General features: G+C 45.3%; 1 protein-coding gene across 3 annotated transcripts in view; it reads left to right on the forward strand.

Moving 5' to 3' along the window:
* The window catches only part of PLD1 (phospholipase D1), a 355,357-nt gene that overhangs the window by 113,942 nt on the left and 214,530 nt on the right, over positions 1 to 26,885 (forward strand). Inside the window, exon 1 of one of the 3 annotated variants that reach the window (XM_077487972.1) lies at positions 4,721 to 4,900. The exons of the other annotated variants lie outside the window; for them this stretch is intronic. The gene's annotated coding sequence lies outside the window, so the exon portion shown is untranslated. Of the gene's footprint in view, positions 1 to 4,720; positions 4,901 to 26,885 lie in introns of those variants that run through there. 3 annotated transcript variants of the gene reach the window in all.

Raw genomic sequence — 26,885 nt, forward strand, 5'->3', positions numbered from 1 at the left:
TCCCATACTCTATATTGTGCCAGACAAAAAAAATAAAAAAAATTTGGGTTTACATCCACTTTAAAAGTGATTATAAAGTCCTGTTTTTTTTTCCTATAAAAAAATAACAAACCTGTTCTACCTACCTGCTCTGTGCAGTGGTTTTACACAGAGCAGCCCAGAGTCTCCTCTTGTTGGGTCCCTCTTCTATGCTCCTGGCCCCTCCCTCCTGTTGGGTGCCCCCACAGCAAGCATGGGTGCTGAGGGTGGCTGCTGCACACGAGAAGACTTTTTCTCTTACTGTATAGAATGCAGTAAGATTAAAAAAAACCTTCTGACTTTACAACCCCTTCAATGCAGCGAGGCCGCATATATGCGTGCCAAAATGTAAACAATGCTGTACCAACAGAGTGTGCTCCCGGTACCGCTACCGATGGGTAACTGAAAGCTCCCGATCGCTACTCGCGATTGGGAGCTTTCTAATCATGTGACCACTGTAACAGCCAATCACGGCGGTCACATGACCAAATTGCCCGCGTATGCCTCCTGGCATCTGAAACCTCTTAAAAGGATGGGGCGCCGGCACCAAGGGGTTAATCAAAGCTACTCTTAACTGATTTATATTACTCTTGGTTCTCTAAAACATGCCATTGGTCAACTTGCCAGACTCAAACTCACATGAGCGCTCGCTAAATACAATAAAGGGTCTGTGGTTTATGATTTTTTTTATGTAATTTTATAATTGGTGGACACCCCTGTATCAGTGATCATTCGGTCAACTGTTTGCTGATTCAAATATGTGAATTGTAAGACATAAGTTGGCCATACATGGATCAAAATGTGGCCGGTTCAGCAGTTATCAGCCGAATTTTCGATCCATATGCAGTATGGACACTTTGCTGGTACAAAAGTTGATCTGATTATTGGGGGAAATTCAATAAAGCTGCTGTACCACTTTTCTGGTGTTAATCCCCCCTCTCGATGTATTGCTCTAAATTCATGTAGCATTTGTGACACTTTTGGTTCTGACAGTGACATGTGCACCAAATGTAGCTAGTTCTAAAATGTGCCAAATGTAGAATTGGAGCTAATTAAGACCTACTTTTTTGGCATACAGAGAGAAAAACTGACTCACAAAATTTGTCAAAGTGTAGATAAATTTGGTGTATTCTTCACCACTTTCAGAATACATGAGACACACTTTCACAAAATCTGACAGCACTTTGTGGATTCCACGAATTGTACTCTGATAGTGGGAAAGGTTCTCCACTGTCAGTACACAATAGCACAGCGGGAGTGATTTCCCCCATCCACCTCAAATTTCGATGGGAGAAATGGTACGTTTTTATTTATTAAAGGTACTTGTATAGCGCCGTCAGTTTATGCAGCGATTTTACATATATATTGTACATTAACATCGGTCCTTGCCCTCACGGAACTTACAATCTAAGGTCCCTAACTCACATTCATACATACACATACTAGGGCCAATTTAGACAGGAGCCAATTAATCTATCAGCATGTCTTTGGAGTAAGGATGAGCTCAGGCATGTTCGCAACTCCACGTGCCCGCACCCGCCAGGAAGCTGACACTCCTCAGTGCTAATCACAGGTAGTGAGACATTTCCCGATCCGCGGCTGCACAGATGGGGAAATGTCTCACTACCTGTGATTAGCGCTGCGGAGCGCCAGCTTCCTAGCAGGCGCGAGCATGTGGAGTTGTGAAAAACAAGATATTGGGGGGGGGGAGCACCCGAAAAAAATGCATAAAGATGGTGCTGCCATAAGACCATACAACAGAACAAAAATATTACAGTGCACACATGCAAAACTAACATTTACCTCCAGCAAGGCTTTTTAAAAACTCCTAAACATTTTCAAAAAAGATTATCAAAAAATATGGGGATTTGGTCACACCATATTGCTATTTGGTGCTTAAGCCCACTTACTGCGACAAAGTACCCCATGATTAGTGGGTCCTACACTATCCCTAGATTGGGAGATCCTGCTTGTCAAAACCATGGGAGGTATACTCCTCTATATGGGAGTTTTAGTTTCGCATGTGTGCGCTGTAATATTTTGTCATGTGGAGTTGTGAACACGCCTGAGCTCACCCTTACTTTGGAGTGTGGGAGGGAACCTGCACAGGGAGAACATGCAAGTTCTGGGCTGGTAGTGTCATAGTCAGAATTCAAACCAGTGACCCCTACTTCTACTAGTTGGAAGAGCTAATCGTTTAACAACTGTAGAGAGAGAGAGAGAGAGATGGCCTGCCATAAACCCTTCATTCAGATGAATTAGTGAGCTCTCAATTGATTTTGACTCTGGCACATCACTCAACCATGGCAGAATTATATGGATTCCGTCTGTTCTACCAGACAAATATTTGTGCATGTGTCAGAGAGCTGATAGAAATAGATTGATGGTCATTTTTTTTCATCATTTCTGATCAGTTCTTTGGGGCGTTGCATCATTCTGCATTTTAATTGATGCTGAATTGCTTCTTTGTGATCGCTCATGCTTAAAGGGATTGTAAAGTAATTGTATATATATATTTTTTAAATAACAAATATGTTATACTTGCCTCCACTGTGCAGCTCGTTTTGCACAGAGTGGCCCTGAACCTGCTCTTCTGGGGTCCCTCGGCGGCTGTCTCGGCTTACTCCCACAGGTACTTCTCACGTTCATGCGAGCTCCCTCGCATGGTGAGAAGCACCTGCGGGCGCGCTCCCGTGATACAGCCGGTGGCTATAGCCACTCGCTGTATCACACGGCCCCACCCCCCGGCACGCTGTGTCATTGGATGTGATTGACAGCAGCGCGAGCCAATGGCTGTGCTGCTTTCAATCCATCCACTCCAGCCAATCAGCGGCTAGGCTGAGCGGCGAAGAGGACGTCGGGGGCGAGTGCAGGACTTTTGAGGGGTCTGGTAAGTAAAACGGGGGGACTGCGGTCGCCGACAGGGTCAGATGTTTTTTCACCTTAATGCATAAAATGCATTAAGGTGAAAAAATATTTACCTTTACAACCCCTTTAAATGCCTCTCAGGCTGGGTTCACACTGCCGTATGAAGTGGCTCACAGCAGGGGTCCAATGCGTCCCTGTTCACCATTTCAGGTCTGATTTCGGTCCAAATTTTTGTCTGAATTCGGACCAGAAATGGACCAGAAGACGGACAGGTCTCCTGTGAAATTTGAGAGCCAGTCACAATCTCCTGACATGCGAATTGGATGTGGAGAAAACTCGCATACAATTCACAATTGTGTGAACCCAACCTCAAATCAAGATATTATAATATAATATATTATATTATATGTGCCGTTCTTTTCTAATTGATCTCTCCAATAGGAATAATCGATCTACAGTCAACAACCCATTGGATCAATTTTCTACACACAGGGAAGTAGATTTCTACTGATCATTGGAAAACATGATCATAAATCATCAATCACATCTGATTTTAGCATGTGATGATCTAATCTGTTTGAATTCATAAGGCCCCTTTCACACTGGTACTCTCCTCCGGTGGATCCACCCACTAAGCGGAGGATCTTTCTGCTGGTCTCAGGTCTGTGTCCACTTATGTATAGCGGACACGGACAGTCCACTTTCCTGTATGGGTGGTCAGATAGAAACGGACCGCTTGTCTGTTTACGTCAGACTGTTAATCCGCCAAACAAGATTGGATGTCGGCAGGTGTCGATGGACACATTTCCGTTGACACCTATTGCTCCATAGGACAATGGATGATCCAAATGGGTTTGCCCCCGTGTAAGTAACATTCGGGGCCCTTTCACATGGGCTGTCTGATCAAGTCTGCCTGTCAGTTTTTCAGGCAGACCCGATCGAACCTTGCAGTCTCCTCTATGGAACGGCGGATGTCAATGGTGACATGTCCGCTAATATCCACCGCTATCCGAGCTAATCCTATTTGCAAAATCCAGGTGGATGGTGGTCCTATTTTCCATCTGTCTGGCGGATTAGATGAAATGGACGTGCAGTCTGTTTACACACGATTTCTCCATAGAGGAGAGCAGGTCTGTGTTTTTCTGCAAAGCGGAATAGAAGGACCCCTCATCCACCTGCTCAGCGGACCCCGTTCCATGGGGGCGTCATGTGAGAGGGGAAGCATCACCCTTCTATTCAACACGATCCTATATTTCCACCCTGGATGATCGACTCCGTTTGATGGAATCTAGTCTACATTGATCGGAAGGGAAGTTATGCAAATTTGATTGGTTGCCGATTTGATCGTTTTGATTGAATTGCACATTGGTTTGGATAATCAAAGCATACATGGCCAGCAATAGGCACATCAAATGATCATATTGATCGGTGTGCGGCTGTCTTAAATATGAATTGTTAAAGGCAATTCCACTAGAGGAGTGCTGCTTTCTTTTCAGATTCAGAATCCTTTTATTAATCCCATAGGGAAATGAGCCCTGTCAGCGTTCCTTTAGGGGGAGGACGAGGAATCCGACTGTTCTAGGGAGGGATCGGGGAGGGGACAGTGAAGCCCCCTCATTGCCCTGTGTAGGTAACAAGTAAGCAGACCGGACACACTCCGCGATCACTATACGGAAATATAACACATCGGTTCCCACACTCAGGAGCCCCGCCCACCACTGGCCTCACAGCACAGTCTAACACAGTGGGGCGTGTCCCGAAGTTGTAAGCCTTGCTTTTCATAGGCTAAGGAGCAGAGTGGGGCTCGGCTAAGTGTTCTCGTGCCTGTAGGGAGTTGGCCTGAATTCCCCATGCACGGTGTAGAGACGGCTCAGTGCGCTGTGTGTGTCTGAGTGCTGGATGTCCGCCTGTTGCTGCTGATCGCTGGAATCCGGACTGAGACACTTCCTACTGAAGACAGGGCAGGCTACAGAGTGACAGCACCATGACATCCCGGATCGGACAGGGGCCAAAGGTTAGTGCAGGCTACACACCGTGTGTGTCATCACACTCCTCACACACAGGTATCGCTGAGTACTATGCACGAGATCTCGTCTTATTGGTTCATGAGCTCAAAACAGTAGTACTGTTCATTTTAAATGAGTCCATACTTCAGGACATTACAGGTGTCTTATCATTAGGAAATTGTGTTTTGTCATCTGAAGTGTGTGGAGTTCATGTGTCATAGAATGTCATAGGAGAGGAGATAATGGTTCTGTATGAACAAACCACAATGATATCATGTATGGGTATCATAAAGGCTCCTACATTCCTCTATCAGTGGTATACACCCCGATCACAGTGGTATACACCCCGATCACAGTGGTATACACCCCGATCACAGCGGTATACACCCCGATCACAGCGGTATACACCCCGATCACAGCGGTATACACCCCGATCACAGCGGTATACACCCCGATCACAGCGGTATACACCCCGATCACAGCGGTATACACCCCGATCACAGCGGTATACACCCCGATCACATATCACATTGAATGTATCATCTCCTCTTTTCATTTGCTGGGGATCTCTACAACATGATACATTTTATTAAGCGGTTGCAAAAATATAATTGTGCATTCATATGTATTCATGTGCTATCTATAGTACAACAGTGCTTTGCAGGCTTGAATGGTCTTGCGTATACGACAGTGGTCTCCAAACTGTGTCCCATGGGCCAAATACGGCCCTTTACTTGTCTTTATCCAGCCTTTGAGGCATTGTTCCAGCCACTAACACCATCAATAACTCCTTCCACTGACGCTAGTGGCGGCTGGTGCTGAATTTTTTTTGGGGGTGGGGCCAGCAAACAAACCCCCCCACCCCAAATCAGCCGATTTTGTCCCGCACTACTTACCCCATCCAGGTAGGCTTCCCCACTTCCTCTCCTCTGCTGCTTCTCCTCCTCGGCTGCCTCCCAGCTGCTTGTCCTGCCGGCCAATCCAGTCATTCTCCTCCCAGCCAATTGGGTCTTAAGACCCGCTTCCTGATTGGCTGGGAGGAGAAGTAGGAAGATGGTTGTGAATATTAATTCGCTAATGTCACAAGTGGGTGTGCTATTTTGAACCCATTTTGAAGCCAATTGGAGCCTCAGGCTCTAATCATGTGCTTCTAACTGACAGCAATGATGGGATAGTCTTCTTCCCACTGAAACCAACGATGAGGCACTATTTTCTCACGAACACCACCTATTTCTCCTCCTAATACTAAAGATGGGGCATTGTTTTTTTCCACCGGGCACAGCCCGGCACCCCTAAACTCTGAAGGACAGTAAAGTGGCCCTTTGCTTCAAAAATTTGGAGACTCCTGGTATGAAAGATTCATCCATAATTATAATATTATTTGGAAAGAAAAGTAATCAAGGTGACAGTTCAGGACAATGGTGTGCATATTGCATTCAGTTATGTTAAAGCTGAAAGTTAAGCTGCACTAAGATAATTATTGAATAAAACCTTTCTGTTTACATTACCTACCTTTTGTTAGACTCCTTGACGTCATCACTGTGCTTCTCTGTGTAATACAGGTAGATAGTGGCTGGCGGGAGGCACCAGCAGGGAGCTGTACATAGCTTCATGAGAACAGAAAGGCATGGAAAAGCCCACATTTGATTCTGAGCCTCAGTGTAAGGCATTTTGCAGATTTGCACTACAGCCCATTTACCATGGTTTCCTATGGAACACGTTCTGTAGAACAAATCTGCAAAAAGCATTAAAAATGCATAGTTGTGAATCGAGCCTTAGACCAAACTGAATTCCAATGAATGAAAGGGCAAGTCAGGGACAGTAAGGCTGGGGAGGGAAGGACTAGATGGAGGATAGTCTCCAGTCAGAAAATGAGGTGGGTACTATCTAACTTGCTTTCAGCTTCTAATGCACACTGTGAAAAGCTTGCACTGTGCATTGAAATCAGAGTACCGTATATACTCGAGTATAGGCCGACCCGAATATAAGCCGAGGCCCCCAATTTACCCCCAAAAAAACTGGCAAACTTATTGACTCGTGTATAAGCCGAGGGTGAGACATGCCTGTCCATCCCTGTGTGTGTGTCCGTCCATCCCTGTGTGTCCGTCCATCCCTGTGTGTCCGTCCATCCCTGTGTGTCCATCCATCCCTGTGTGTCCGTCCATCCCTGTGTGTCCGTCCATCCATCCCTGTGTGTGTGTGTGTCCATCCATCCATCCATCCCTGTGTGTGTGTGTCTCCATCCATCCATCCATCCATCCATCCCTGTGTGTGTGTGTCTCCATCCATCCATCCATCCCTGTGTGTGTGTGTATCCATCCATCCGTGTGTGTGTGTGTGTGTGTGTGTGTGTCCAGCCTACCTGTGTCCCGAGCCTTTGTCCCGAGCCTCCGTCCCGTGCCTTGCCTCCTTGCCTCCGTGCCTTGCCGCCGTGCCTTGCCGCCGTGCCTTGCCTCCGTCCCGTCCCGTCCCGTCCCGTGCCGTGCCTTGCCTTGCCTCCGTCCCGTGCCCTCTTCGTCGGCGCCTCGGCGGCCATTGTAAAATTCAAAAGCTGCGCCGCCGCCTTCGCCTGTGATAGGCGGAACACTGAATTTCCCAGCAGCCTGTGTTCCGCCTATCACGTACATCGTATCATCCTCGTCCGTAGTACGAGGATGATACGATGTCCGTGATAGGCGGAACACAGGCTGCTGGGAAATTCAGTGTTCCGCCTATCACAGGCGAAGGCGGAGCCGGAGGCGCGGCTTTTGAATTATAGAATGGCCGCTGTCTGTCTGCTCGACACGCTGATCGAGCGGGCAGACAGCGATGACTCGAGTATAAGCCGAGGGGGGCACTTTCAGCCTCAAAAAAGAGGCTGAAAATCTCGGCTTATACTCGAGTATATACGGTAAGCTATTTCAGTACATGATGGGACTGGATGTACAGCCGTTTTAAGACTGAAGGTAAGGCTGGATTTCTGCTGAAATCCAGGATAAGTACAAATACTCCTTTACAGTGGGGCTCCTTCTGAACTGCAAGAGTTAATGATACTAAAGGCTTGTTGGTTGTTGAGATATATATATATATATATATATATATATATATATATATATATATATATATATATGTGTAATATACTTACTTGCTCTGTGTAGTGGTTTTGCAGTGGTGCCCCCCCTGGACCCTCCCTCCTGTTGAGTGATAACAGCTTACTATGGGGGCATGGGGGCACCGGAGCTGAGCCGCTGCTTTGTGCGCCCCTGCCCCCCCCCTCTCTCTCTCTCTCCCCTCATTGGCTCACTGACTTTGACAACAGCAGGAGCCAATGGTGCTCGCTACTGTCTCAGGCAATGCAGAGGGAGAGTCCTGGACAGCGGAGGCTCTTGTGCAACATCGCCGGATCGAGGTGAGGCTCAGGTAAGTATAAGGGGGCTGCTGCACACAGAAGATTATTTTTATCTTAAAGGTATTGTAAAGGCAGAAGGTTTTTTATTTTAATGCATTCTATGCATTAAGATAAAGCTTTCTGTCTGCAGCAGCCAACCCAGCAGTCCCTATTTACCAGAGCCCCATCTCTGTCAGCGATGTCCACAAGTCCTTCAGCTGTCCAAGACTCTCCCTCCTGTTTGGCTGAGATGCAGCAGTGGCATCATTGGCTCCTGCTGATATCAGTCAGTTAGCTAATCAGGAGAGAGTGGCGGGGCCGACTGGCAGCTCTGTGTCGGAATGGAAACACAGAGCTGCAGCTTGGCATGAGTGCCCCCATAGCAAGCTGCTTGCCGTGGGGGCACTCAACGGGCATAAGGGCCAGGAGCAGTGAAAAGGGACCCGAGAAGAAGAGGATCTGGGCTGCCCTGTGCAAATCCACTGCACAGAGGAGGTAAGTATAACATGTTTGTTGTTTTTTTTATTTTATTTTTTTTATAAACAAGACTTTACAATCACTTTAATGCATAGAATGCATAAAAAAAAAAAAAAAAAAAAAAAACTTCTGCCTTTAGAATCCTTTTTAATGCTCTTTTAGGTCTAGGCCGGGGAACAAGAAAAGAAGTTTACTTGATTCTCTCATTGCACTGCCAGATGTGTCCACGCAGCCTCTTCTACCCTATGCTCCAGCAGTGTGATGCCCTCTGACACCCTCAAGTAGGGTGTAGAGCCCATAGCCAATGGGTATGAGGATGCTGAGGAATAGTTCACTGGTGGAGTATAGGGGAGCTCCATCTGCAGGAGAAGTGGAGGATCCGGGTAAGCAATACTGCTTTTCCTGTCCCCTAGACCTAAATCAACATTTAACCCTTTAAGTGCAGGGGTTGCACAACTGCACGGGAGGATTTTTGCTTTCCCCGGAGTTGGACTTTAAGATGGATGTAAATAAAATTGTCCAATTCAAATGGCCCAAAAAACTCCAACTTCACAGCATTTGTCTATTAATTATATTTTTGATGATTAATCCTGAATAAACATACACCTAAAAATCTCCCAATTCTTTAGATTGCAGTCTGTGATCAGTTGTCTTTTTGTGTCTAACCCGCAGCCAGATCTTGGGGCATTATATGGACTATTTAATGGCTTGATCTTTGTGATACTGTATTGTTTTATAGCTCTTTTTAGGTATGTTAAACATATGAATATTAATACTGTACGGATTTGTCGTACAAGGCACCAATAAACGCCATGTGAGATGTTTCCTGACCTACTTGGAAAACCTGTTCTGCTGAGCCAGAAGACCAAAGACACAACCGGCTTTGTTTTTACGGCTGTCAAGAAAGGGATTACAGAGATTTCCACATGCAGCCTTTTTTCTGCTTTGTTAAATAAACTTGAATCAATTTCAAGGCATTGAATCCTAGTAATGGTGGTTGATGAAATGGTGTGGATGATAAAAAAAATTGTCAATAATTTGATATTAAGCTACCTTTTGCCAAAGGTTATCCTTTGCATGCAAGCCAAGGTGGCATTTCATGTTCTTCAAAAGTGTTCATGTACAGGTAGCAAGGATATATTGCTGGAAGACGAGAAGAAAATTAAGTAAATGGTTAATGTGAACGTTCATTGGGTTTTGAAGTCTGATGTGAGCTCCTCTACATTTCTACCACTCTTATTACTATCACTCCAAACCCTTGACTCAGTTGATCTAACCTGTGTACAGGGAGGTGTTTCCTGTTGTCACGAGGCTGCAAGATTCCAGCTTTGATTTTTGGTATGTCTGGAGTTTTGGTCAGGAACAGGCTGTCAGTATTTTGTCTTCTGGATACTTACAAGTTCATCCAAACCTGCTATTTCAATGGAAACCCAAAGATAGTAAACCGATTTTATTACAATATGTCCAATTTTTACCAAATGAAAATGACATTCATAGTTAGAATTTTGTTCAATCAAGAAAACATTTCCAACCTGCTCGTTTCGGCTTTTCTCATCTCTGTGGTCAAAATGGAACATTGATTTGACCGAACGCTCCGAAAACAAAAATTCTCAAACACAAAGCTACTGTTGTATGACCTTTACTGGTTGAGGCCGTTTAAAAAAATGCCATTCTACTGGTTTTAGATCTACAGATTGAAAAAGATGTGCCAAAACATAGCTGCATGTGGTTATCTACGGCTTTTGTGAGCTAGGTTTCAGGCTACGTATGGAGTGCAAGTAGTGCGCTGTCTCAAGAAATATGACCACATAGATAACAATATAGACATAAATATCTATGAACTTAAATGATCCCTCTTAGAAATATGCTCCAACTCTTTCCAAGTACATGTTATCTAAAATATGGACTGACTTCCATACATCGCTGCCTTCTTTCTTACTTTTAACATCTAAAACTGTGAGAGTCGGGAGCCAGAATCCATCTTGCTATATAGGGTCCTCCGGAGAAAGAGCTGCGGCATCCGTATCCCAGCTGGGAATATTTTCAAAGCTGCTTGTGATTCCTTTTGGGATCTATTGGTCTGTCCATATTAGCACGGTGGGGACACGGAAGCCCCACGGATGGGACTGACTATAGGAGATGAGCGATCGTGGTTCCCAGCTTGTAGGAACTCAGGATCTCTCTCTCCTCACAGAACTGGGATGTGTGTGTGTTTATATATATATATATATACATACACACACACACACACACACACACACACACACACACACGTCCCTGTTCTGCCTCTTGTGCCCGCGACCGCTTGTGGCGGGTCATGAGCATCGACACCCCTTGTGCTGTGCAGCGGGTGCGTGCGCCTGCTCTCCCACTTAGGGGACCCCGACGTATATAGCTACGACAGTTGGCGGGATCATGCCGACCTAGTATATGAAATGTCTGTGCCATGCGACATCGCTCCCGTGCATGCACATGGGAGTCGCGGCTCTCTCAATGGATGGCTCAACAAAAATGTAGACAGTAAAAATTGGGGTATAAAAAAATTGTGTTGTACCCCAAAAGTGGTCAGTGTAACTGTAACCCCGTAGGTTTTGTGGTTTCAGGGCAATTGCGTGGGGACCAAAAGGACATTTTTATTTGCTGAAAAAATTACTTACCGTATATACTCGAGTATAAGCCGAGATTTTCAGCCTCTTTTTTGAGGCTGAAAGTGCCCCCTCGGCTTATACTCGAGTCACCGCTGTCTGACTGCTCGATCAGCGTATCGAGCAGACAGACGGCGGACATTAAATTTCAAAAGCCGCGCCTCCTTCTCCGCCTCCGCCTGTGATAGGCGGAACACTGAATTTCCCAGCAGTCAGTGTTCCGCCTATCACGGACATCCGTTCATTCTCATACTACGGACGAGTATGAGAGGATGTCCGTGATAGGCGGAACACAGGCTGCTGGGAAATTGAGTGTTCCGCCTATCACAGGCGGAGGACGGAGGCGCAGCTTTTGAATCGTAGAATGGCCGCCGAGAAGAGCGGCGATCCATCGGCACGACACGGGACGGAGGAGGCACGGGACAGAGGAGGCACGGGACAGAGGAGGCACGGGACAGAGGAGGCTCGGGACGACGGCGGCTCGGGACGGAGGCTTGGGACACAGGTAGGCTGGACACACACACAAGGCTGCACGGACACACACACACACACACACACACACACACACACACACACACACACACACACACACACACACACACACACACACACACACACACACACGGATGGATGGATACACACACACACACACACACAGGGATGGATGGATGGATGGATACACACACACACACACACACACACACACACAGGGATGGATGGATACACACACAGGGATGGATGGACGGACACACAGGGATGGATGGATGGATGGACACACACACAGGGATGGATGGACGGACACACACACAGGGATGGACGGACACACAGGGATGGACAGCCATGTCTCACCCTCGGCTTATACACGAGTCAATAAGTTTTCCAGTTTTTTGGGGGTAAATTGGGGGCCTCGGCTTATATTCGGGTCGGCCTATACTCGAGTATATACGGTATCTGCGGAGAACATTTCTGTAAACCACATATCAGAGATCTTTCTTTGATGTTGCCCTTTGGCTCTGTATCAATTTACGCAGCGCTTTACATATATATTATATATTCATATCAGTCCCTACCCTCAAGCTTACAATCTAAGGTCCCTAATTCACACATGCAAACTAGAGACAATTTAGACAGAATCTAATTAACCTACCAGCATGTCTTTGTAGTGTGGGAGGAAACCGGAGAACCTGTAAAAAACCCACGCAGGCACAGGGAGAACATGCAAACTCCAGGCAGGTGGTGTCGTGGTTGGGATACGAAACAGCGATCCTTCTTACTGCTAGCTGAAAGTGCTAACCACTACACCACTGTGCACTGCACCATCCAGTTCCACATTATAGCACATGCCTCTACCAATAAGTGGGAGGGATGAAAGCCTGTTCAGTTCAACAACCGAAGCCTGCAAACCCGGAAGGAAGACTGGGGGAAGATGGAAACCCTGTCAGCGGTAACAGCCCACCGCTGGAGGACTTCGTTCTAAGGGAAGTCTTTCATAACATGCTAGTATGCTATGCTATTATTCTGCAGGGGACCATTTTGTTTGGATTATTATTTATGTTCTGTTTACTACTGTTTTTAAAACTGTTTTACGAGTCCCTCAGGTAAGGGGTGAGAAGGGCTGCTATGGGGTGTCTCGTATAAACTGATGACTTGAATAATGCGTGATTGTGAAGACTGGGATCTTTTTCGTTTGGAAGATAAAACATCTAAAAGGCCAGGAGAGAGACATTGCCAAATCTTCTTTTAGCCCGGATGTGCTCGTTAAGTGTAAACTCATTTTAACAAAAAAAATTCCAATAAAAAATTAAAGGAGTTGTAAAGGCAGAAGGTTTTTTTTCTTAATGCATTCTATGCATTAAGATAAAAAGCCTTCTGCGTGTAGCAGCCTCCCTAGCACCCCCCTAATCCTTATCCAAGCCCCCTCTGTAAAGTGATGTCCCTGACTGTCCCTTCTGATTGGCTGAGACACAGCAATGGCGCTATTGGCTCCCATAGGTGTCAATCACAGTCAGATAGCCAATTGGGGGAGAGAGGGGACAGGGCTGAGTGGCTGCTCCGTGTCGTGTCTATATGGACACACAGAGCTGCAGCTTGGTTTGCTATGGGGGGCACTCGACAGGAGGGAAGGGCCAGGAGCAGCGAACAGGGACCCGAGAAGAGGAGGATCCAGGCTGCTCAGTGCAAAACCACAGGACATAGGAGGAAAGTATAACATGTTTCTTATTTAAAAACAAAAAAAAAACAAGACTTTACAATTACTTTAACATTTTTTAAGTATGTTTATGAATTTGTCTTGAGCCACAGGTTGGACACCACTGCTTTAAAACGAGCCATCACTAACCTCTGTAACTGCAGGCACTGTGCACACTCCATTTCCCTAATCGTCTTTCAGGACAGCCACTATGAGAGATAGACTCCTCCTCTTCCTCTGGAAACACTGCGCCAGCCCATAAATTCTTACTTCCCCTGCCGGACCTCAGTTATTAGTGTTTCCTCCGGCGGGGAGACACTGTGCAAGGAACCAGGCCGATCAGCTGGGGAGGCTGTGGCCATTTTTTCATTAAAAGAACCCGGTTGAAAGAAGCAGGGGCTTCGTTTGGAGAAAGCTGGGTTCAAACCGTTCGAGACCAACGTCCGCGTGTCGGACAGGTCGAACGGTTTACTTGCCTCACCAGGTACTGCCACCCCTTCCGAGTCGAGCGCGGCTTCAGGTCATGGGGGACTCCTATCGCGTCTACAGGGACGCAGCTGGCAAGCCGTTCGGAAGATTTCCCTGTACATGGGTACAGTCCGCCCCTTTTTTCTTTGAACCGAGCGGGCCACGTCGTATCGGGCGGAAACGAAGGCTTGACCTCGAAATACGATCGACTTCCGTTTCCGGGTCGTGGAGCTGATAGGAGGGCCGGGCACAAGCTGGAGATGAGTTCAGAACGTGCACAGGCAACGTGGAACTCTGTAGCAAGCAGCCACCTGCAGTCATGTCGGAAGCTGAGGCTCAAACGACAGACTCTATCTCCAGCATTCCTAAGGTAAGAGCGCCCTGGGGAGGGGTTCTCTCTATCTAGGATCCCCCCACCCCAATGTATGGTTCTATCATGGGTGGGGGGGGGCAGACCCCCTGGGTGGCCAGGGGGGAGGGGAGGCTCGGATCCCTTCGTTTTTAAAAAAAGGGTCTAGTGCACTCCCAGGGTTGTATCCCGAGCTTTTGATTGACTTTGTCTTTTTCTGTTTTTTTCTTTTTTCCTTTTTTTTTAGAAAGCTACGGAAAAAACTAGGTCTACGCATAGCTCTAAAAAGAAGTGTGCCTCCTGTAGGGACATTTTAGGGGAATCTTGGACCAAAGTGTTGTGCAAAGGCTGTATTGACTCCCTCGTTAGGGAAAGGGAATCTGAACAGGAGTCAGGACTAGCAGCTTCAGTCAAGGAGCTCTCGTCCACCTTCTCTTCTTTTAGGTCCCTTTTTGAAAAATTTCAGCTTCCCACGGGTCCATCTCCCCAGGATACAACCCCACCTCTAGCACAGAGTTCTGCTCCAGTCCAACCTGTTAGTACAGGGGGGACAGAGGTTGCAGGCCCTTCAGGGACAGGTAGGGAACTTCCAGACAGTTCCTCTTCCGATTCCCAGGAGGGTTCCGAGGGGGAGGACCAGGACGGGTCCAGGAAAGCCTCCAGATATAAGTTATCCCTTGATGAGGTAGAGGACCTCTTAAAGGCAATTTATGCAACCCTCGGTATCCAGACGGATAAAAAGCCCCTAACCCTGCATGACCAAATGTATTCAGGTTTAGAGGAGCCAAAAAGAAGGGTGTTTCCAGTACACGAAGTTTTAATGGAAACAGTTAAAAAAGAGTGGCAGGATCCGGAGAGAAAACCCTTTTTATCTAGATCCCTCAAAAGAAGGTTCCCATTTTCAGAGGACCCGGCATGCCTTTGGAATAAAAGTCCCAAATTGGATGCCGCGTTCTCCCAGGTCTCCAGACACACAGATTTGGCGTTTGAAGACATGGGGGCCTTGGCAGATGTCATGGACAAAAGGATTGACTCCCTGCTTAAAAAGACGTGGGACTCGGCTATCGGCAATTTAAAGCCTGAAATGGCAGTTACAGTTGTGGCTCGCAATTTAGAGCACTGGCTCTCACAGATCCAACAACATATTGAGGCAGGCACAGATAAGGAAACCATTCTGTCATCCTTCCCTACTATGCTGCGAGGGATCACTTACATAGCTGATGCCTCTGCTGAGTCCGTCCGCATGTCGGGCAGAACGGCGGCTCTAGCCAATTCGGCCAGAAGGGCCCTCTGGTTAAAAACATGGCCAGGGGATAATGCCTCCAAGATAAAGCTATGTGGGATACCCCTGACGGGGGACCTCCTGTTTGGCCCAGGGCTAGAGACGGTTCTAGACCGGACAGCGGACAGGAAAAAGTCCTTTCCTCTCAAACGGAAAACCCCCGTACCAACAAAAAAGGGGTTTCGCCCGCAGGGGCGTAGGGAAACCTCTAAACCAGAGGGGAAAAAGAAAACCTGGCCCCAAAAAGGCAGGGGCAGAGGAGGGGCGATTTTTCGCCCTCCTATCCAGCCCCGTAAAACCCAGTGACTTTCCAGCTACAGTGGGAGGAAGACTGGGGGCCTTTCTTCCACAGTGGGAGACAATATCCCCCAATCAATTTATTTTAGGGGTAATAAGAAGGGGGTACCTCTTTGAATTCCTAAGACCACCCCCTCAAAGGCTCCTTGTCACGCATCTACCCAGGTGCATGGTAAAGGCCGAGGCCTTGCTAGAAGCTCTGAGGGAATTGGAGAATCAGGATGTTATTCTCAGGGTCCCAAAAGCAGAAGAGGGAAGGGGGTTTTATTCTCACATCTTCATAGTGAAAAAACCCTCAGGGAAGTTCAGGTTGATTCTGAACTTAAAGCCCCTGAACGCTTCTGTGACATACAAAAGATTCCGCATGGAATCGATCTTTTCAGTAAAAGCGCTTCTCCCCCACAACTGCTTCATGGTATCTCTGGACTTAAGGGACGCGTATTTACACATCCCTATAGCGGAGGCCTCGCAGAAGTTTCTACGCCTTGCCATAGATCTGGGTGGAGAAACAGTACACTTTCAGTTTCAGGCCCTGCCATTCGGGCTATCCTCTGCACCCCGCATTTTTACCAAAGTCCTGGCAGAAGCCATGGCCTTTCTTCGGCTCCAGGGGGTATGTATAATTGCCTACCTGGACGACCTGCTTCTGTTTGCAGCATCCCCAACACAGTTGGTCAAGGATCTGGATCTAACCAAAAGGGTCCTTACAGACCTGGGGTGGCTTCTGAACTTGGAAAAGTCCAGCCTGATCCCCTCACAACAGATCTCCTATCTAGGTTTCCTGTTGGACTCAACACTGTTGAGAGTTTTTCTGCCAAGAGAAAAGGTACGAAAACTGGACAGTGCGGTGGCCTCTCTTCAGAGCAACCAGCTGGTTTCCATAAGGGTTCTGATGTCAGTACTGGGTCTTCTTACATCCACCCTTCCAGCAGTGCAGTGGGCAGGGTTACACTTTCGTCCCCTACAGACCTTCATCCTAGGGGTGTGGGACCACAGTCAGGAGGCCCTAGACACCCTAGTACATATTCCCCACCAGGTAAAGAGATCCCTCTGGTGGTGGAGGAAAGTGACAAATCTGTCGCAAGGTCGTCTGTGGCTCATCCCGGTTTCTCGGGTAGTAACCACAGATGCAAGTGGAAAAGGTTGGGGGGCACATTTGGGTTCCCTTCTAGCCCAGGGCACTTGGGAGGACAGCGAGTTGACTCGATCGTCCAATTGGAAAGAACTAAGGGCAGTGGGACTAGCCCTCAGATTCTTCAAAGAAGAGCTCCGGGGTCACCACATTCAGGTGCGGTCGGACAACTCTTCCGTAGTGGCCTATGTGAACAAACAGGGTGGCACCAGAAGCGGAGCCCTGTTGTCTTTAGCGACAGAGATCCTGTCCTGGGCCGAAACCTACACCCTTTCGCTCTCAGCCGTTTTCCTGAGGGGAGAGGAAAACGTAGTAGCAGATTTTCTCAGCCGAAAGAGGCTGAGGGAGGGCGATTGGGTTCTCAACCAGGAGGTCTTCAATCTCATAGTAAAGAGATGGGGGTCTCCAGAGGTGGACCTGTTCGCGTCCAAAAACAATGCAAAAACCCACTGTTTTTTCTCCCTAAAAAGGGGAGAGGGAGCTCTAGGGGTGGACGCTTTGAGCCAGAATTGGCATTTCAGAACTTGCTATGCCTTCCCACCTCCAGTGTTGTTGCCAGCAGTTCTGAGAAAGTTTCAGATGGAAAGCACATCTCTGATTCTGGTGGCTCCACAATGGCCAAAGAGAGCATGGTTCTCAGTGCTAAAGCAATTGGCGGTAGAACCTCCCCTGCTCTTGCCCCCTCGGGAGGATCTCCTCTCTCAGGGGCCAGTCCTATGCCCACAGGTACGCCAGTGGAAGTTAGCGGCCTGGCTACTGAGGAGGGTTTATTAAAATCTAAGGGATTTTCACAGAGACTAGTTTCTACCCTCCTGGACAGTAGGAAAAAGGAAACTCGCCAGATCTATGAAAAGGTCTGGTTGCGTTTCAACAAGTGGTGCGCAGAGAACTCTTTCCCAGTACGGAGCTCCTCCGCAGTGTTGGAATTTTTACAATGTGGGGCAGATAAGGGCTTATCCATTAGTACCCTTAGGGGTCAAGTATCAGCCCTCAGTGTTTATTTAGAGGATCATTTGGCTGCCAACCCATGGGTAGTCAGGTTCTTTAGAGCCCTGTCCAGACAGAGACCGGTCCAGGGTCTGTCCTTTCCCAGATGGGATTTATCTTTAGTTTTGCAGAGCTTAACTGGACCCCCCTTTGAGCCTTTAAAGGAGTGTCTTCTGAGAGAGCTTACTCTGAAGACAGTGTTTCTGGTAGCAGTGACAACTGCTAGGAGGGTCAGTGAGATGGAGGCCTTATCAGTCAGGGCTCCCTTTTGTGTTATCTTTCCGGATCGGATAGTTTTAAAGACCGATCCAGCCTTTTTGCCGAAGGTGGCATCCAGCTTTCATAGAAGCCAGGAAATTGTTTTGCCCTCTTTTTGTCCCAATCCCTCCGGTGAGAAGGAACTAAAGTTTCATTATTTAGATGTTAGGAGATGTATCCTACACTATCTGGAACTGACCAAGGCATTCAGAAGGTCAGATTCCTTATTTGTTTTATTTTCCGGGGCCAGAAAAGGTTGTAAAGCGTCCCGGCGCACTATTGCTAGGTGGCTCAGAGTAGCCATTGAGCAGGCTTATTTAGTTGCAGGGAAAGAAATCCCAGTGGGTATTAAAGCACACTCCACTAGAGCTATGGCAGCCTCCCAGGCAGAAAGAGCGGGAGCAACTCCAGAGCAGATTTGCAGAGCAGCAACATGGTCCAGCTATTCCACTTTAGTAAAACACTACAGAGTGGATTTGGTGTCGGCAGGTGAGCAAACCTTTGGGCGAAAGGTTTTGCAAGCTGTAGTCCCACCCTAACTGGTAAGTGCTCGCTTATCCTCTCATAGTGGCTGTCCTGAAAGACGATTAGGGAAAATTAGAGTTACGCTTACCGGTAACGTCTTTTCCAGTAGTCTTTCAGGACAGCCCTAGTTCCCACCCGAAAATTGGGGGGAGTCTTACAAAAGACCAGAGCGCAGCAAGATAATGGTATTTGATAAATATGTTATTAATGTGTTCTTGTGTCTCCCCAGCTGGCCGGAGGTATTCTCGATATAAACTGAGGTCCGGCAGGGGAAGTAAGAATTTATGGGCTGGCGCAGTGTTTCCAGAGGAAGAGGAGGAGTCTATCTCTCATAGTGGCTGTCCTGAAAGACTACTGGAAAAGACGTTACCGGTAAGCGTAACTCTAATTTTTCTGAGATTTCGCTTTCTCTTTCATTCTGTCTCGGATCACTTTGTCCCTTGCCAGCGGGAAGTTGGCAGCATATCAGACTTGAAACCTGTAATGCAAACACAGAAAGTGGAGGAGGAGAGCAGAATGTTGAGTTCATGGTTCGATTGGTTCAAATTTAGCCTGTCCCTGCTGAAAAGGCCAAATTTTGATAAATCTACAGCCAGCTTAACTTTCCTCTAGGTCAGGGGCCTCCAAACTGGGGCATGAGGGCCAGATGCAGCCCTTTGCTAGCCTAAATCTGGCTCTTGGGGTACAATGAGTCTGTTTGTGTACTATTCCTCCCACCGATACCAGTAATGGGGCACTACCCCTCCTGCTGACCACCAACCCTTGACCATGTTTGTTCTCACTGATGCTGGGCACCTGATATTTTTTACCTCCGCTGGCCACAATCCAGTCCCCCTAAAGTCTGAAGGATAGTAAACTGGCCCTGTGTTTGAAAAAGTTTGGAGACCCCTACCTTTACCCTCTAGGTAACTTGAGTTTTTACTGTTCTTTTTTATTTATTTTTTTATTTTTGGCCACATGCACAAGGGTGCATTTGCAACATATAGAAGTAAAAACAAAGGGGAGCCTAAACCAAAAATTTCGAAATGGAGATTATCAGTATAGTTACAGATTCATTCATCGGACGGGCTGCATCCACAACTAGTTATTCTGATTTACCCAGGATGTCCTAAAGGCCTCCTCTGCGCAGTGCATTTGCCCCTTCCTCCTGTTGAGTGCCCCCACAGCAAACAGCTTTCTCTGAGGGCACCCGAGTCATGCTCCAGCTCCCTGTGTTCATTCAGACGTGGAGCTGCGGTTTGGCTCCGCCCCCTCTTCTGATTGGCTAACTGCCTTTGACAGCAGCGAGAGTCAATTGTGCTGCTGCAGTGTCTCAGCCAATCAGGAGGGAGTGTCCTGGATGGCCGAGGCAGTCGTGGACATTGCTGAACAGATGGGGCTCAGGTAAGTATGAGGGGGGGGCTGCTGCAAACAGGTTTTTTTATCTTCATGCATGGAATGCATGAAGAAAAAAAATCTGACTTTACAACCACTTTAAGTCTGTGTGCTTCTTTATGCTGATAGCTTCCTTCACACATTCATGTCTATGGTTGGCTGCATTGCAGCTCCTGTACATTCTGGGGATCAAAAATACACATACTGCATGGCAGATGTGCCCATGTGCATGCAGCTTTAAAGCTGGCCATGCATGATCAAAATTCAGTTGTATCAGCAGGGACTAGATGATTTTTGATCCATGTGTGGGCAGGATGATTATAGTGACTCCAGCAATTTAACCTGGGCACAACCAGGCTGTTGGATTTATCTACATGCAATTACTGCCAGCGGCTATAGCCGCAAGGTGTAATCTAATTGATTAGTTGGCTGACTGTTTCAGTTAATAACCTTAAAAAAAAGTGTGGTGTATAATTTAGTTAATATGTAAAGCTTAAAAAAAGGCAATTTATTCTTAAATATCTTTATGCAGTGGTAAATATAAATAACCAACTATATGGTTAGGGAGCGAAATATCAAATCCACTCTGAGAATAACAGACAGAAGAGATATACTATTAGAGGGTGACTTTAGTAAATATCATCAGACTCAGAGATCACATTTTTTTATTTAAAAAACAAAACAATGTCTTCCTTCAAAAAAAAAAAAATTTTAAGGACGTTTGTTCGATTTTCTAATCGTTAGTGGGGTCAAATCGACGTTCATTTTCAACCACAGTGACGGGAAAATTTGGCAATTATAGAAATCTTCTTGGTGAAAGGAATTTTCAGACAGTGTATGTGGTTTTTGTTCAGAAATTACATTCATTTTAAAAACAGAAGGTTAAAAACAAATGAAAATTTGAAACAACATTCTTTCATTCAGCGAATGTATAAAGATTTTATGTCCGAATATTCTCGTCTGAAAATTGATCCGTGTGGCCAGCGTAAGGCTCAGTACACACCAATGCAGTTTTCTATCTGTTTCTGCAGTGTGTTTTGATTTTTGCTCATGTGATTTTGCTGCAATTTTTTTGCCCAATTTGTTGTTGGACAGATTAAAAAACACAAATTGCTACAAAAACACACTCTATGCTTTTCTGCAGCTTCTCCGTTGAAGTATATTGAACCATAAAAGCACCGTTTTGCTTTAAAAAAGTCCCTGACCCTTACCAAGACGTTTAATAACATAATGGGGTGAAAAAAAAAAAACGAAAACTAGCCCTTTATAGTACAAAAAAGCAGATAATTGCTACTTAATTTATTTTATTGTAGAACTGTGAAAGTAATATTTACAGTAGCGATTATTTGCACTTTTTGTACTATAAATGGGCATTTTTTTTTTTTAACCCCATTATCTTACTGGCTGATTAATCGATTATGAAAATAGTAATTGATTAATTTCATAATGGATTAGTTGTCGATTAGTTGTTTCGGCCCTTTGTAATCCTTGTATTCTGCCAGCTGGGAGGGCTGGTTGCATCCCTCGCCCGCAGAATACAATAGCGCAGTGGGAGGTATTGCTCCATCAACACTCACTGTGTTAATGGGGAATCAAACCGCAGGAGGAAGGAAAGAAAATCGATTCATCTATGGCTTGCCTTTCTGGCAGAATTAATAGCTCACTGATTGGTTTTGCTTGTTGCCTGGAAGAGCTGTTTAAAAATACTCACTTGTTTCCAGTGATCATCGTGATTATTTTGTTAGCAGTTTGTAGTATTCTTGTTCAGATTTGTGTGTATGTGTTTACATATACAGTACAACATGTTCAGGGGACCGTATGCACTAGCTCAAATGGTTGCTAACCTACCCTGTTCACTTGCTGTTGATCATTGACCTGTTTTACAACTATGCTGCCATTTAAATAGAATAGAATAGACACACATAGAAAAGGTACACAGCTAAGCTTTGTTATAGCAACAAATCATTTCTTGCTTGCTTATGTGGAATACAACTCTTTACTGGCCAAGCAATTCCCAAAGCAAAATGAATTGGCAATTTTCTGCTCATTAGGTGCTCCATTTTCCAATACATAGATATCATTTTATTTCGGCTACTGTCATAAAAAGATCCACACAGTTTGTAATCTTCTCCTGCTGCACAACTGAAGACAATTAATAGTGTTTATTTTCCACATGTGCTCTTATTAAGTGCTTGATTGATTTTTAGCACTTGAGCTAAGACATGGGGAGGCGGGAGTAGATTATTTTTAGCAAACAAAGTCAGAGATGGAAGTTTTTTTTTTTTTTTTTCCTTGCAGATATTTTGATGTGAGAAGTCGTGTACTTTATGTTCTTTATTATGATTTTATTCCTCAGAGATATGGAGTGTGTATGTATGTATATATATATATATATATATTAATGTATTACATTTTAATCCATGCAAACTATTTGTATTTATCGGCGTATAACACGCGCCCTAATTTTAAGAGGGAAATTTCAGAAGAAAAAACATATTTTTAAAATAAACTACTTTGAAGCAAATTAAGGGTCAGTGCCCATTAATGTCCTCAATGCAGCCTGATTAACTCCTTCAGATCTGCGCTTTAGCCAAATGACGTCTACAGAGTGGATCTGCTTTGCCAGGAGAGCATCAATAGACATCCTCCCCTTTGCAAGCTGGCTGCGTCCCCCTGCAAGGTGCACGTGCTGTGATCACCTGAGTCATCAAGACTCTGGTGTTCAGAGTAAGGGGTTGATTCAGACCCATTACCACGTGATCAGCTGTCAGCCAATGACAGCCGATCACGTGATGTAGACAAAGGATCGGTAATCATTTTTTATTTATTTATTTTCTTACGCTGACAGCGTGAGGAGAAAAAAAAACTGATCACCGGCTCCTGTTGAAGGGACATCAGCCATGAACAGATGGAAGTGAAACTGCCTCATGTGCCCACCAGTACATCGGTGCCACCAGTGGTGACAATCAGTGCCTCATCCGTACCACATAGCATTGCTGCCTATCAGTGCCCATCACTGCCACCCATCAGTACCACCTATTAGTGCCCTTCAGTGCCACCCACCAGTGCCACTGCCGCCTATTAGTGCCCATCAATGCAGCTCATTGGTGCCCATCAGTGTAGCCTCATCAGCATACATCAATGAAGGAGAAAATTTACCTATTTGCAAAATTTATGAACAAAATAAAAAAAAAGTTTTTGTTTAATTTTTTTTTACAAAAAAAAACCCCAGAGGTGATCAAATACCACTAAAAGAAAGCTCTATTTGTGATGCATGACCGCGCAATTGTCATTCAAAGAGTGATAGCGCTAAAAGCTTAAAATTGGTCTGGGCAGGAGGGGGGGTTTAGGTGCCCAGTAAGCAAGTGGTTAAAGTCCTCAATGCAGCCTAAATAAATGCAACCCGATTTAATGCCATTTTTTAAAACTAATTTTAGTTTGCAGCCTCACCATCTCTCATAATTTGCAGCCTCGCCATCTCTCATAACAGCAGCCTGAATCAGGAAATCACCGAGCCATCATCTCCTCTCCACTCGGCTCTCACGTCACACACACACACACACACACACAGTCCCACATTCGGCAATGGACCAGCTCCTGTGATAGACAGAACACTGGTCTAATGCCGGTGGCAGAGGCGGGACTGTGTGTGATGTAGGAGCCGAGTCGAGAGGAGATGATGGCTTGGTGAATTCCAGCGGTGCTCGTTCCCCTCCAAGGTACACTTTCAGCGTATAACACGCACCCCTGATTTGCCCCCGATTTTCAGAGAGAAAAAAAGTGCGTTTTATACGCCGATAAATACAGTCATTTTTACAACATGGAAAGAAAGATAAAGCAGAGCTTTCTGTCACAATAATCTCCCTATTGTAACCACAGAGCAAGAGGTCTTAGACTGATCCTATTCCTACACTACCATGCCTAATATTTTTGTCTAAAAAAATAAGTTTCTGCCCTAAGGGCCTATGCAGACATTGTCGATTAATGTGCTCTGTCAGGCAGCCCATTAATATATATATTTTTTTGGCCTAATCAACTTTTGTTGAATTTTTCAAAACAATCGGTTACAAATGAGAAAAGGAAAGGGAAAAGAAATGGGTCATTCAATGACCCAGTTCTATTATCATATACAAAGCAATTCAACAATATACAGTATATTCATGTTTCCTTATATTAAACGACGTCTTCTGATATTCTGTTCAATTTTCTTAACGTGTATTACATCCATTCTTACCCCAAACAGTATTATACACCTAATACTGTATCGTATATTAATACATAAACGAATGTAAAAAAATAATTCCAGGAGAAACAGTTTAACATTACCTGCCTACTTAAAGTGGAATTTCAGTCAAATTCTGGCTAAGGCTAAATCTACTCCTGCTCCCATTCTAAGACCTTTCTATATACCCTGTAAAAGAAAGATGTCAATACCTAGCTATTCTATATTGACCACAAAGCCTGGGCGATGACGTCACCCATAGTCTTTAGGACAATTGTTTTTGGCTGTCCCTCCTGTAGAATTAAACCAGCACAGTATAATATAAGCTTATTTGAAAAAAGTTCCTTTCATATGAGTTCTGTGTGACTGCTGGCCATCTCTTTCCACAACTTTCTGGATTCCCTTCTGGATTTAGAGGTTCTCCTTTGCTGTTTACTTCCAATTTCTAAGGACTACATATCCCATTGTGCCTTGCTGCCTGCATTCCTCTACTAATGCTACATCCTGAAACTCCTCCTTTCAGCACCTCCTTTAGTTCAGAAGGCAGCCCAGTAATTAGTTACAGGACATTGTGAAACCCGTGATTGGAGGAAACAAGATTTGAGTGATTGTCATGCAAGCTGCTGCGTTCTTATAGTGCTAAGTTTACTTGGAGCTCTGGTTATGAAGGGATTAGTGTGACCACAATGACCATTAGAGAAGCTCAGGAGGTGGAAGGTGTAGGGACCAGTTAATCATCCAGAGAAGGCAAGGATTGGATTTAAATGAAAGGGATTGTAAAGTAAATGCATAGAATGAATTAAGGTGAAAAAAACATTTACCTTTACAACCCCTTTAATTAAATTGATCTTATCTACTTTGGTTTTAACATGGTTTTTCAAGGGCTACTTACACTATTATGCAAGTTTCATTCTATGTTTAATTGCACAGGTTTTTTAGTTATTAACTATACAGTCCTGGCCAAAAACATTGGCACCCCTGTACTTCTGTCAGATAACGCACCCCTTCGTCCAAATAATTGTTGCAATTACAAATATTTAGGCAATCTCGAGGTTTATTTATTTTGTTTTGTATTGGTTGACACAAAAAAGTGGAGAGACAAAAATCCAAATCTGAAACATTCCACACACAACTCAGAAAATAGACTGGACAAAATTATTGGCGCCCTCAATTTACCATTTGGTAGCACGCCCCTTGGAAAAGATTACTGAAATCAATTGCTTCCTGTAACCATCAATGAGTTTCTTACACCCCTCTACTGGAATTATGAACCACTTTTTTCTTTTGTCAACTGCTCTAGGTCTCTCAGATTGGAAGGATTCCTTTTCCCAACTGCTGTTTTGGGAACTCTCCACAGGTGTTCTTTGGGATTTAGATCTGGACTCATTGCTGGCCAGTTCAGTACTCTTCAGCGCTTGGTCAAAAAACATTTCTGAGTGCTTTGTGTGCTTTGGGTCCTTGTCCTGCTGTAAGACTCATGACCTCTGACGGAGATCCAACTTTCTGGCACTGGGCCCTACATTGCACCCCAGAATTCTTTGGTAGTCTAAAGATTTCATAAAGCCATGCACACGGTCAAGACATCCAGTGCTTGAAACAGCAAAGTTTGACTGTAGAGACTGTATTGTTTTCTTTAAAAGGCTTCATTTATTTTTATGAAAACAGTAGAATGATGGGCTTTACCAAAAGCTGTAATTTTTGTTTTCTCTGTCCACAGCACATTCTCCCAAAAGGATTTGACTTCCACCTGTAAGTTTTGGCAAACTCCAATCCTGGCTTTTTTATGTTTGTGTCAGCAGTGGGGTCCTACTGGGTCGCCTACCATAGTGTCCCTTTTCATTCAGATGGCAACGTATAGAGCTGACACAGTTGAACCCTGTGCCTAAAGCTCAGCTTGAATTTTTCTGGAAGTTGATCGAGGTTCTTTATCCACCAATTGACAAATCTTTCATTGCAATCTTTGATCAGTTTTTCTCTGTCTACGTCCAGGGAGATTGGCTATAGTGCCATGGGCTGCAAGCTTTTTGACAGTGTTGGGCAGAGTGGACACCGGAACAATAAGATCTCTGGAGAAGGACTTGTAACCTTAAGAATGTCCATGCTTTTCCACAATTTTTGTTTTCAAATCTTGAGACCATTCTTTTTCTCTTGTACGTGCTCTGTGTGGCACACTGAGACATGCAACAGAAAGGTTAAGTCAATTTTCACCATTTTAACTGGTTGCTCGTGTGATTTCTATATTGCCAGCACCTGTTAATTGATACAGGTGAGTTTAATTACAAATTACAGGAGCATCACAAACTTGGAATTTTGGGAAAGTGACAAAAATTGTGTCCAGTCCATTTTTGGAGTTTTGAGTGGAATGTGTAAGATTTGGCTTTTTGTTTCTCCACTTTTTTGTGTCCTACCAATACAAACAAAA

Source organism: Lithobates pipiens, unplaced genomic scaffold (assembly GCF_037356315.1).
Source record: "Lithobates pipiens isolate NorthernLeopardFrog02 unplaced genomic scaffold, aLitPip1_a1.2 Scaffold_18, whole genome shotgun sequence".
In the NCBI taxonomy this organism is placed as follows: Eukaryota; Metazoa; Chordata; class Amphibia; order Anura; family Ranidae; genus Lithobates; species Lithobates pipiens.